Source organism: Anomalospiza imberbis, chromosome 2, assembly GCF_031753505.1.
Source record: "Anomalospiza imberbis isolate Cuckoo-Finch-1a 21T00152 chromosome 2, ASM3175350v1, whole genome shotgun sequence".
Taxonomy (NCBI): Eukaryota; Metazoa; Chordata; class Aves; order Passeriformes; family Viduidae; genus Anomalospiza; species Anomalospiza imberbis.
Genome location: NC_089682.1, coordinates 91,260,795 through 91,275,102, shown reverse-complemented (window position 1 = coordinate 91,275,102; position 14,308 = coordinate 91,260,795). Strand labels below are relative to the sequence as shown.

The 14,308-nt window shown below is 37.5% G+C and overlaps 1 long non-coding RNA gene across 1 annotated transcript; it reads right to left on the bottom strand.

Moving 5' to 3' along the window:
• Nucleotides 1-562: 562 nt before the first annotated feature.
• On the bottom strand, nt 563-3,664 carry LOC137469509 (uncharacterized). Its single transcript, XR_010996565.1, has 2 exons — nt 3,175-3,664; nt 563-1,519 (listed from the first exon to the last, which is right to left on the bottom strand). It is a non-coding gene; the product is annotated as an uncharacterized lncRNA (long non-coding RNA).
• Nucleotides 3,665-14,308: the final 10,644 nt, after the last annotated feature.

Here is a 14,308-nt window from a genome sequence, read left to right as displayed (position 1 = left end):
TTAAATCTTCTTTCTGAAGGGTTATGTTTTAGTTTTTTGTCGGTCAGTCCAGTCACATCGACTGTTCCAGCTCTAATACAATGTGACTAGCTGACAAAGAGTTTTTATGAATTTTGCTACCCTTATTCACAGCTAGGAGCAATCATGGTAATTATCAGGTTACAGCAATAACTGGAGCATATTTTATTAGGTTTAGGTTGCATGTGCAGTAGCTGCAGCTACTTGGTATTTTTGTGTGGGAAGATTTTTTTTGTTTGGTTGAGGGTTTTGTCTTTTTGGGAGTTTCTTGGCTTTTTTTACTGGACTTGAAACAGGTTTCCACTTCATATTTTATGGGATTTGGGTTTTGCTATTAGCAGTAATAGTCCCCTGGTTTGGAAAACAACTGTCCATTACTATGAAGCAGCTCTGAATTGCTGATTGTTGCGTTTGGCTAGAAGGGTGGGGGACACTGAAAGAGCTCATAGGATCCTCAATGAAAAGTAAACACAGAAGAAAATGAAAACTTGTAAGTGCAACAGAAAGAACAGAGAACTCACACATCAGGAAAAAATAAAAGAAATATTTCCAAAGCCTCAGAATGAGAGACAATTTTAATTAAAACTATTATGTCCTATGGAATAGAAGTCCACCTAATTGCTTTTTGATATTTATATAGAAACCAGATGGATTTTGTAGCACAGAAGATATCAAAAGAGTGCAATGAAAGATGGGAATCTCATAACTGACCTTAGATATAAAAATGTCTCTATGAAAAGTTCTGGCCAGCAGGTATTTTGTTGTGAGCTACCATTTGCCTCAAAGTGAGCATCATATATAATTTCTGTGTCATACTGAATGCTATAACTGCCTTGGCAGAAAAAATAAGAGATAACATCAATGAGGATGAAAAAAGAGCTGCAAATATTTATACATCTTGTAAACAGTTTGGAATTTTTCTACTACGAAACACAACAGAACTGATCATAATTGGTAATTTCTGATTCAAAAGGTAATGTTGCTATTTTGTCAGTCTTTCTTCTATTCATAATACCAAATTACACTTGCAAAGAGGGAATTATTTTTCTGCCACAGAGCTTTTTATTTTTTAACGTTTCATGAATGTATTTTGGATTACAATTCATATTTTCTAGTTAGCAGCAGAATGGATATGCTTCTATGATATAAGTGTACAAGACATGAAAGGGCTTGTATAGGAAATGTGGTGCTGTGTAACAGCAATAATTCTAAACCCTGGTGCTTCAGTCAGCAACCAAATACTAAAATCTGAAAAAGGAGGAATTGCAACGTTTGCCTGGGGGGTAAGTGGGCCCACCATCTGGTTTTAAATAGAGCAGGACAGTAAAATTGCTGTTTATATTATCATGAAAGCAAAAGCAGCTGCAATAGAACCTACAGGTAGGATATTTGAGACAGAGAGACTAACCTGCTTGTACAGTGTTGGACTGTTGCTGAAGAGTCTTCTGAGAATAAAATACACACTAATGCAGAAATAATTTCTAACTCTGCCAGTTTCACCCTGGATAAAGGGTGCAAGCACCCAAGCAATGTTCAGAGTACTTGCTATCACTTCTGTAAAAACCAAAACCATTGAAACTCATAATTAATTATTTTGTTTAGTGAAATATTACATGAGCCCAGCCAGTCACAGCAATAGGCAAAGATACCAGTTTTGGCTTCTTTCACATTTTTGTCACATCTCAAAGGGACCCAATGTCTTTGCCCCAACCCCATGCTTCTGATATAGGTCTCATGCTGGGTCTCCATGATGAGAGTCATGCTTCTCCTGCTCTAACTGAAGAATTGTGTATCACATCACCTTCTTCCTGTTAATTAAAGGAGATCCTGCTTGTGACACTTATACAACAGATTAAAACATAATGTAAGAAGAAAAGGCTTTTGCCAACCAGCAACTTCAACTCAGCTCTTCACCATGGGAATTTTCTCTAATTCAACTGTTTTACATACAACATAGCAAGAAAAATTAAGCTGTAAGGGAACTAAGACCCAACTGACATGACAATCCATGGATCACTTACTGAACAGGGAGCCTCCCTAAGAGCTGGCCAAATGGAAAGAGATCCAGCCCAGTGTCTCTCCTCCCACATTTCTCTGTTAAGCCCTGAATGTTAAGCAACTTTGTCCACTGAGGCTATTGCCTACGGAAGTAAATGTTCTCTGACGTCCAAGTAACTCATACAGAACTGCCCACATCATATATTGAATATCTAAACCTTTGAAAATAAGATTACCTCAGTAAACAACTATTTCAAATGCCCCTAGTCTTTCTGGGTCATTGTACAGTATAAGCAGTAGAAATTTAAGTGTATAGGAACATTTTTTCACTGGCACAGTTAATTATAATAAGAACTAGTGATTACTTTCAGAAGACAGGAACCAACTGAATTGATTTGGTCTAACAAATTCCCATGGAATAGAGCAGGAAAATTGGGTTCTAAACTGATTATGACTGCTATTTCATAAGGGATAATCTTCCCTCTTTCTATTGATGGTAATCTGTAACATCATAAAGAATAAAATTATGAGGCTAGGAGAACTTAGCTTTAGCATGCACTTTTCACACTGTGAAAAGCAATGAACTCATATTTGTCGAGATGTATATTTCATATACATAGCACAGAAACCCATCAGTTTCAACCTTTTCAAGAGTTTGCAAGAGAAAGAATGACTTAAAAGAAAGAGTCTCAGTTTTGCACCTAAATATGGAGAATCTCTGATTTCTTTAAAGACAGTGAAAATCAGTTATTGCAGCTGAAAAATGGGCTTCAAATTTCTTTTCTGATGTAGTGAGACTGCACTGTAGTGCTCAGTACACCACAGCTCCTAGGTGTGCACATTGTGAACCAGACACTTTCAGACATATGGAATGAGTAAATCTGAGCTATTTTTCTGAGTTCTTCTTGCATGTTTTCTTCCCAAATGCTTTCTGAACATAAGGACTATCTCAAGATGAATTGCTTTTTCTCCCTTCCTAATCACTTCTATAGTCTTACTGAGCTCAACATGTCAGAAAAATAGATGGGCTAAAAGGAACAATAACAAATAAACCAAAAACCCCATAGATTTGTGAACTGTCTACACTTTCAATCTATAGAAGTTGTTCTATGGCTAATGTATCTGATATTTTTCCTGCTCTGGCACTGGCATACAAACCCCTTCTCATGTCCCCAGGGGTGTTTGCATTCTCAAAGATTTGGTAGATCTTCAAGGTGCACACTTAACAAGCTGTGCTGAAGGCTTTTGACATTGCAATTCATCAGATGATCAAAGTCTTAATTTGGAGCACTCTGAGAACTACTCATATAGCGACAGGTATTCAACAAATTCTTCCCATGCCAAGTGTGCACTGTAACCAAAGAACTCATGAAAAAGAAGGAGAGATAGTCGTCCCAGTGAAATTTTATGATCGTACCTTGGTACAAGTCTCTAGCCCCACTTTGAGAGAGATTGAGGTCCTGGTTGAAGATAAGCACCTCTGGCAGTCTCAAAAAAGGTTTTTAGTTTCTTGGAAATAAGAAAAATTATTTCTATCACCAGAACTTCTTCTCTGCTTTCCTGTGGTTAATTCATAAGTGTCTCATTGGTAAAAAGTAAGTTTCCCATGCTTGAGTATCTAATTCCCAAGAACTCCTCAGGCAGGGATGCAATGAGGAGCAAAAAACCTAAAAGCAAAACCTAGCAAAAACCTAAAAGCTAGGTTTTGCTACCACAAATTCCTCTGGGAATCTTAACCTTAATGTCTGCTGCTGCTTGTTTCATGACACATCTTTTTGGAGATTCTCTGGATGCCAGTGGAACTTGTCCCTAGACAGACTGGCAAGCCACCAGAGAGAAGCTCTATCTTGTGCCTCTTTTCAAGTTTGCGGTATCAAGTTCATGACCAGTCATCCCAGAATTAAAAACAATTATCCTTATTGCATGATATTTATTAAAGTGGGAAAACAAATGTGCAAATGCCAAACAATTTCCAGTAGAGCAGAGTACAAGTCATGCCCTGTTTCAGTTTGAGAATGCACTTGAACTATCCATTTGCAGTGCATAAATTGCAAATCTTTGATGTGATATTGACTGATGTAATCAAGCAGATTTTGTAGCACTCTCTAATACTTCAGGCACAGCTGAGCTTTACTGAATTTTCTCAAGTATTCAAAAAATTACTGAAAGCCTGAATGAATGCACGCATGAAAGTAGCACAAGCATTCCCCATCAGATGGTTACCAACAGTGTGACAGATATATTAAGCAGAGATAATTACTGCTTATAATCCAAGAGACAGGATTTTTTCTGGTGCATATGTTTGCTCATGCAATGATTACCATGTATAAGAACGAGTATACAAGGCAATAACAGATTTCTTCCCTTTGGGAATGTTTGTGAGTTATATTACAATAAAAATTGAGTTCTTTTTGTACATGTACATAAAAATGGTACTTATTATGTAAATTCAGTCTGCCCAGGCATTAACTTACCTCTGTTATGGAAAAACAATTCAGTGTAAGGCCCCCAGGTCCACAATGCGGGGGTGCAGTTGAATGACTTTCCTATCACATACATAAAAATAAATTAATTAAAATGGAAGTGATCATGAATCAAGTCTGTGAAGATACTGTTATCCACATAAACTGTCTTAATGTAGCCTAATTTATGCAGAAAGTCTATCTAATTACCATAGTGCATTGAGGTTTCTGGGATGGCACAAACATTCAAAATAAAGCAGAGTGATTATCTAATTAATGTTTAAATGTAACTACTAGTTACTGTCCATCATTATCAAGTCTCTGGGTGCATATGCCTCCTTTTTTCTTGTCCAAACACAAAAGTTCCAAAGACTTACAAAAGGGTTTGGGATTTTTGGAGGAGTTTTTTTGGTTTGTTTTTTTAAGAACACAAAGAAAGGCAAGTTCAGAGAAAATGAAAAACCTTCTTTGTTCTGCCAATCCACAATTTAGGGATGTCCCAGATACTAGGCTTCAACTTGTCTTTGGAGTAGAGCTGTTCTTTCAAATTTTTAAATTCCTCTCCCACAGGATTATTTTGTTTCTTCTCTAAGAATTTAAAAATAAATTTTAACCTTTTCTATTTATTTTTAAAATGTGAGGCACTTGTTTACTCTAATTAGAACAACTTTGCACTGTAATATACATGAAATAAGAAGCTAGTGCTTCACAACAAACCAAACATTGTGAAAGAGTAACTTAAATAACTTGGTAGAATAATTTAAATATATATATAATTTAATTGATTTTTTAAATTGCTGTGTTTTATTTTAATTATTATCAAATATTTTACAAGGCAGACTGTGAAAGCAATTTTGGTTTAATATGTTATAAAATAAATCTAGGCTGGTTTTATTTAATTAATTAACTCACTATAGTTAATAACATCAGTGGCTGAGCCCCAGCTCTTGAGACAAGTGGTGAAAAATAAACTCATGAGACAAAAGTAGAATTCAAGGTTCTATTCCTGGCAAGATCTTGGCTGGTTAATATTAATGCTTCCCAGGTGTGTAAAGACTTATCTGTTATAAATATCTGGATACAGCTGAGCTGCTGAGCAGCGCTCTGAGGCCTGTACTGTAGAAGGATTCAAAAACTGCATTTTTCTCCAACCTAGTCAGGTAGATAAGAAACGCCCTACACAGATTTGCAGTTAGCATCAAAATGAGGACATGGTGGGTCACCACCTCATTTTAAAACAGGGCCAAGAATGCGCACTTCAGTTGAAGGAGGTAGAGGCTTAACCCACTTCTCCTTGACAATGTTCATAATCCATTGCTCCATTCCATTAGAAGGAAAGCCCATGAGCTCTTCTAAATTGGGATATTTTCCATATCCCTCTCAGTATGTCCCACTCAGGTACAGCTGTTGGCTTGATTTCTGGGGTGTCTACCCAAAGAGCTCCCATGCTCACACAAGTTGCTGCAGAGTCAGATCAAAAGTCCATCTAGCACAGAAGTCTGCTTGCCATGCTAGCCATGAACTGATATTATGAGAAAAATAACAGAAAAGGTGTGTAAGGCTTTTCTTTAATACTTTCCCTGCTCCAACTATTTTCGACATAATACAATTAATGTAGACATTTACCACCTTTTAGATCATAGTCACTTTTGTGATTATAGATTTCTTAAAGAAAAATTACATAATTTAAAAAAATATACCTTACAAAGCTAAGCCATTAAATCACTAGAAAATAAAATCCTAAATGTTCAGTGAGCCACTCTTGAATATGTACATTCCGGTATGTTCATGTCCATGCAGCAGTGCAAAATGAGTGACAAATGGAAGCAAGCAGTAATTATTCCTCTCAATAAAGGAGTAGCTTGAAGCACATTAATAATTACTGAACCATCTAATATTTTACCTACATCAGGTAAATTATGAACAAGGCAAATTACTAGGATGTCTCCTCTATAATCAAGAAGAATATTTTGTGACAGTGTTTATTATTATCAAAATCATCTTCATTGAACAACTGTGCTAGTGAAAAATTATATTTATATTGGTATTGATCACAGTTATTATTAACCATGACAACAGTAATATTATTAGTATAAATCACAGCTATTGTTATGCATTTCCATGGTACTTGGCAAACACATGCTTAAATACCTTGGAGAAGTATTTTTCTTTAATAAATTCAATAATATCCAACATAATCTGTCCAATATCTACCCTAAGGAACTCACGATCACAGTAAGCAAGAGAAAAAACCAAATACAGAGTGATAATTTAGGTAACAGATTATCTGAGGAAATACTGGGGATAATGGGAAATTAGGAAGAACTCCTGAAAGAATTTTGAGATTTAATAGAGAACTGGAAGAAAATAAAAAAGCTCACAAATAAAAAAATAAAAACCAATAAGAACTATAGAGGAAAAAGAATAGAGAACAGTAGGAGCAACAAAAACCAAACAGGAAGAAAAGGAGAAAAAAGAGACTAGGTAGGGATATGAAGGTGATAATTTGCCATGTCAGCTAACCAGAAGAGTAAACACTTAGCCCCCACAAATGGTGGGTACTTTTAGCTCATTCATTTGTTCCCTGGTGCACTCACTATAGGTTGAACACACAGACATACAAGATGTGGACCTGCAGCAACTTGTAATTGCTGATTAGCTGTCCTGTATCTTGCATGTATGTCTAACCTTTCAGATAGATGCTTCGGACAACACTTCATCCTGCTTATAACCCTGCATGACACAGCACGAACTGTGTGGCCATACCCACTGGGTAATCAATTCAGTAAGTTAACATGTGGCTAAGATAACACCTACCAATTTCTCCACTGTGGACAGGTTAAATGCCAAGGAGCAAACATAACATTTGTTCAAATAACACATTTGTTTTCCTCAGTTTGGCACAAGTTCTAGAATACATTTCCTCTGCAATTTTATTTTCCCACCCTATAGAATTACAAAACCATAAAGTATGCTATATTGGAAGGGATTTCTTGAGGCCATCCCACTCCTGCTCAAAGCAAGGCAAATTAAACAGGTGGCTAAGGGGCCATATTCAGTGAGGATTTGAGTATCTCCATGGATGGAGAATCCAAAACCCCTCAGCACAGCCTGCTCCAGTATTTGACCATTCTCACAATAAGAAATTTTCCTTCTCTCTAACAATATTTTTCAGTATTCCAACTTGTGTCCAGTGCCCCTAATGTACATCTCTGAGAAGAGCTTGCCTCATACTCTCTGTTCCCTGCTATGAGGAAGTTATAGGCAGCAGCAAGATCTCCTCATGACTTGTTCTGCTCAAGGTTGAATAGATTCAGCCCTCACAGCTGCTCCTTGTACTCCAAGTGCTCAAGTCCTCTCACTGGCTTGGTGATGTCAGTATGTCAATACTGTTCCATTTCTTGAACTGGAAAGCTCAAAACTGGAATGAAATCTAGTTTTGCGAGTGTTGAATACATGGCAATAGTCACTTGCCCTGACCTGCTGCCTACACTCTGTTGCCCTTTACAAGGTTGTCCCTCTTTGCTGCAAGGGCACAGCGCTGATTTCTCTTGAGCTTCCTCCTCACTGGGACCCTCAGGTCTTTTTTCTACAAAACAATTCTATTCCCCACCTTCTCAGGTGCAGAAATGCACTTGCCTCAGAAAACAAATAATCACCCAAACTCACCACAGAACGGGGTATTTCCAGGCAGTACTTCATAGAGCTTTGAATTGAAAACTACACTGTCATGAGCAGAGTTCATAAACAGAAGAGAGATCTTTCTAAAGTACAATTTTAATGCTATTTTTAAAAAATGGGGTTTTAAGCAAGTTTAAGGGAATATTTCAGCTTAATTTTAGTAGCATGGTTAGAAATTAAACATCAGAAGTGATAAATGAGAACATTAGTTTACTGTACACTGCTATCATTGCCAGACTGTCATATCTGTATAAATAAAACTCAAAAAAGGGAAGAATTTAGGTCCCTCCAAAATAAAATCTTGAGAGAAAAAAAGACTGTTAGAGGGAAAAAAACAAGTATATTACCTCACCTTGCTCATGAACCAAAACTCTCAGACCTCTCTGAGTCATCTCTCAGTTGCTCTACTCACAAAGCTCAAGACTCAGGTGTAATTTCTTGCAAATTCTCGAACTGGAAGTGGCATCTAAATAACATAGTAACACTAGCTTTCCAGTCTGGTTGTAGAAATATCGACAAGAAAGTATGAGTTTGAATCAGTAGACCTCCATGGTACTGATGAAGGCATGATTTTATCCACAGGTATGAATATATCCATGGATATTGATAACTTTGTGCTATGTACTCATTATCATGACCTAGACATGGGCTTTGGAAGAGAATGGTTAGGCAGGCAAACTTCATGTACGGAGATACTTGGTTTTAAGAAGCATAGAGAGACATGGAAAATACTTGAGGCGCAATATGCAGCTATAGAAGCATAGAATATTTTGGTTGGAAGGCACATTTAAAGATCACCTAGACTAACACCCCTGCAATAAGCAGAGACAACTTCAACCAGATCAGGTTGCTTAGAGCTCCATCCAACCTGACCTTGAATGTTTCAGGGATAGGACATCTATCACATCTCTGCACAACTTGGTCCAGTGTCTCACCACCCTTACCCTAAAAAGAATGATTCCCTACATTTGGTCCAAATCTACTCTCTTTTTATTTAAAACCATTACCATTTGTCACATTACTACAGACCCTGATAAAAGGATTGTCCCCGTTTTTCTCATAAGCACCCTCCAAGTACTGAGAGGCCACAAAAAGGTCTTTTCAAGGCCTTCTCTTCTAAGCAACCCCAACTGTCTTAGCCTGGTCTCATAGTAGAGGTGTTCCATCCTTTTGACCATTTTTTTAGCCCTCCTTTGGACTCACTCCAACAGGTTGATGTCAGTCCTGTGCTGGGGACCCCAGAGCTGGATGCAGCACTCCAGAATGGGTCTCAACAGAGCACAGTAGAGGGTCAGAATCACCTCCCTTAATCTGCTGGCCACACTTCTTTCTATGTAGCCCAGGATTTCATTGGCTTTTTGGGTTGTAAAAACACATTGCCAGCTCATGCCCAGTTTTTCATCTACCAGTATCACCAAGTCCTCAGTAAAGCTTCTCTCAGTCCATTCATCCCTTACCTGTACTGATGCCAGTGTTAGACTGACCCAGGTGCAAGACTTCTCAAGCTTTTCCAGGTCTCAATAAGGTCACAGGTTCTATATGCGGGATAATATGTTAAAAAATACAAATTCAAGCTTAGAAATTTTAGAAGCCAAATAGTCAATACCATAGAAGATATTCTGAACTCCATAAGCTTTTATATATTCTTAAGGCCACCCAGCCCTGAAACTATAAAGATCAATAGATCTTGACTGAGTTATAAATTCACAAAGGTTGTGCACTTATGAGCCATGCAGTTCTTCTATGAGGAGTTAGCATGAGCTATTGCAACTCCTGAACCAACAGTATAGTGGAAATAACAATAAATGTTCTCCCAGCACAAGTTTTTTCCTTTCTCACTGATGTGCATTTATTGCAAAACTTTTGAAGGTCTCCAGTTGAGAACTAATATTGTTCTCCTTATGCCCATCAATTCCCTATAGTATATCTACACTATTCAACATTTTTAACTCTTACACAGCAATTTCACCTAATCTGTAGCAGTGTCATAGCTGACCATTCCAAAGAGTCATAGAAAAGCGTATGAATTTCGTTGTCAAAGAATAATAGTTTCTAGAGTGATATATATATATATCAGAAAAAGGGCAAAAGTATAGTGTAGTCCTTATACCTCCCAAGCATCCAAATGCTAAACTGGATATAACACCTTTTGGCTCAGCAGGAGTGAGACATTATTTACTAAGCTAACAACAGATAAAAGCACACGCCCATGTTCTCAGTTCCAAGCCTGACCGTGAGGAAAAATGTGGAAGGCACAGTCATTCATCCAGCTGCTAAGATTAAATCACTGGATGAACTATCACTGTTATTTATTTCTATGGTGCCTTAGCTTTTATTACAGTCAGTGAAAAGAGAGCTCTCAGACCTCAGTCTAAAGAAGACCTGTTCATCTGCCCAGATGAAGAGCTGCTTCAGCTGTGCTACCTGTATTAATTAAATCCCCTGTAACTGTATAATATGTAGCTCATATATAGATATCTGCACTGCAAAGTCCTTATAGACAAGAGTCTGAACCTGGAACTGAACGCTAAGTTTTTTCTTCTATCATTAATTTTTTCTAAGAACCAAGCTCCAATTTGTTGGCACTCTCCTACATAAAAATGTTACCATATGGAATCCAGTTGACATTTAAGCTATGGATTACAGTTGGATTCACCTAAATTTTAAGTTTATGCTACTTAGATGTCAATAGGTGAGGGATTCACTGTAGACTCTCTTAGTACTCTTATAGCACCATTCCCTTGATCTGTTTTAGATCTGTTATATTTATTTCTTTACATTATTTGTAAGAGAGTTTAGGATAAATAGCCCATACCTGGCCACCTATAGTCTGCCAATCACAAATATCAAATGGCACAGACACACCATAAGCATTTCCTCTGCCCTCTGAGAAGATATGAAGCTTAGAGAGCAAGGTCATGAAATGAATCTATGTCTTCAATTTACAGCCCACATAAGAGCTAATTTTTGTGTCATTATCTGGCTCATAGCTGAACATAGCTAACCTGCAGTTTCCTGAGGATTTAACTTAGGAGACAAAGTGGGACCAAGTCTGGATTTTCCTACTAGTGCTTAAGCATAAGCCAAGAGAAGCAGTACTGTGAAATATTGAATAAGATATGGTTAGACACATTTTTTTGTTCTTGATAAGAGCTTTCACACACAGTCCTTTAGTTCAGTAGACGAGCAATTTGAAGCTAAACTCCTTAATTTTCAAGTATTGGAGCATAAATCTAACTAGGAAAGGGCAATACTCTCCCTCATGAGAAAAAGAATCTAGAAACCAAACTCACAGTCAACAAATCTTAATGCAGGCAACTCAGCACCTTGGAGTTGCTGAGGAGGCTGACAGAAGCTTTCTCCAAAGTGTCCTTTGTAAGATCTGTCACCTTTTCTGTTGTCAGCTCTAAGCATTGAGTAACTGCATATGCTACTCCTGGTGGGGGGAAAATGCGCCAACTGAAAACATCGTTGCTTCCAAGTCTCACAGCTGCTTTCCGAGGAAAAGGTCTCCTTGAAAGCTACAGTGTAGAGAGAAATGCAAGTGTCAGGCAGGCATAGTTACACCAGGGAGAGGCCAGAAAGATATTATCTGGAAAGCTGATCGGGGATTTGCCTAGAAGTGCAAAAGCTGCTGGACCCTACTTACGGCTGTGCCTGCATTGCAGTGGGCACAGCTGATAACGGGCATCAAAGACAAACTTCATAGCATCCTGACTCTGTTCCTGGGCCAAGTCCCAAATTTGGATCACAGCAAAGCCTGGAGGCAATTTTGGCAACAAGTTGAAAATTATCCCAACATGCTGCCACCAGCTGAGTATTGCCAGCCTATACAGCATGCCTGCTACTCTTTTCTCCATCTCTGATGTGCACCTTATGCTGAGTACTTCAGGGTTTTGGTAGGGAAGTGAAACAGAGGAAGCATGAGAGAAAAGCCACCACAATTCACCATGCATAGTCAACAGTCATGGCACCAAAAGCACATTTAATGCTTTTTACTTAAAAAGTGCAGGAAGATAAGTGGATTCCTACTAGGCATGTGATCAAATTGTAGTTTGCCATGTTTATGTCTTTGATGTCTGTCTTTTATGTCTTTGATTCTTGTTACAGGGTGAGCCTGTCCAACATAATGCTTTTAAACACTTAATGTATTGTGAGAGGCAGGAAAAAATTTGGGCTAGAGATATTTATTTGGGAAGATAATGTGAAGATCTGTGAATAAGCATTATTTTTCAACCCACATCTTATGCCTCCCCTTCAGCTGTTGAGTTGCTTGTTGTTTAACAAGACAGCAACACTTCTGGGACTTGAAATGGTGTCAATGGGCATAGATTAGTAAAAAATATAACATTTGATAAAGAAAAAGAAAAATAGCTACCCCTGATATTCTACTCTAAAAACTTACTCCACGGGTATTTTATCCTCTTCCAATACACCTGCTTTGACTTTTTGCTTTTGAATAAAAGCAAGAAATTAGATCTGAAAGATTCCTAGGCCATTGTCTTACAAATACACTGTCTCCTCAGCAAATACCATTATATTTACTATGCTACGGGCTTGACTTTTGTTCAGGAATGACCCAGTCTTTAACCACAACTTTATTATTTACTCCATTCTGGAAAAAGAACAAATAACTGCTTTTGCGAGAACAGCAAAGCAATCACAAGTGGTTGAGACAACTTCATTTTAAATATGTTTAAATTTGAATTTGAAATATTTTTACAAAACTGTTACATGCATTAGTACAAGCACATTTCTTAGGTCTGATATGTTAGATTAATAAGGGATTTCCTAAGGTTTTCAAGCAGAAATTAATCTCCTTTTTATTTTACCTGAGCAAACTATTCAGTCATATGATCCCTTGTATATTTCCACTCAAATCAGTATTTAGTTATGTCTTTGAAATCAGGTATTAATGTCAGAAAAGTATAACTCAAAGTGACCATACCTCTCAAGTGAAAGACATGTAATATTGCTCATTAACGTGAGAGGACTATCTGCTCGTTTTTAGATTATTAAAGTAGAAAAAGGATTGCCTAACACCAACCAAATTTTTTAATAATTTGAGATAATAGTCACATAATTTGATGATAAAGTGGATCACTCTCTTTTGTCAGTATAAATCACTATGACATATTCATTTTTTCTAGGAGAAAAATTATGCACAAAAAGATCCTTGCCATAGCTCTCTGAAAAATCTTGTTCAAAATCCTGGAGCCTTTTTTCTTCGTAGTGTTTATCACCTTGATTGGTATAGAATAGTGTCTCTCAAGAGTACCCTGTATGTACTATTTGGCCCAGTGACTCCTACAGGGGGTTTAAAAGTATACTGCAATTAGAAAGTGAATTCTGTCTCAATAAATGCAAAATTATGCCCATGGGGGAAAATCAGTCTTAAACTTCATGAAGTGTGATGAGTTCTGAACTAGTTAATTACCACTGAGGAAAAATCTCTGCACTACAATGGATAATCTAAGAAAATTACCCATAGCTATCACACAGGAAAGTAAAATGATAAAAATTATTAGGAAAGGAAGAGATAACACATCAGACAAATATGTTATTTCACCATTCAATTCTGTGATGCACTTGTATCTTGCAAATCATATGTAGTTCCAGTTCTCACATCTCAGAAAGGAATATAGTTACTCTAGAAAATTCATGAAGAAAGCTGAAAAATTTGTCAGACAGTTATTGTGGGTTGCCCTGGTCAGCAGCTAAGTACCTGCTAAGTCACTTACTCACTACCATCTCCAGTGGGATCAAGGAGAAAATCTGAGCAGCAAAAGGTGATACAGAATGGACCAAGATAAAGCCAGTTTAATGCATGAAGCAAAGCTGCACAAACAAAATAAGAAATTCACCTACAAACAGGTCTTCAGCCATTTTCAGGAAAGCTGAATCTCTGCACACTTAACGGTTACTTGAGAAAATAAACTCCATAGCCATGAACTCATTCTTTCCCAAGCTTTTATCACTAAACATGATGCCATATGTATGGAACATCCCTTGGTCAGCTAGGATCAGCTGTCCTGGCTGTGTACCTTCACAGTTTCTTGTGCACACCCGGCCTCCTCACTGCTGGGATGGGGTGAGAGACATAAAAGGCTTTGACTGTGCAAGCACTGCTCAGCAGTAGCTAAATCATC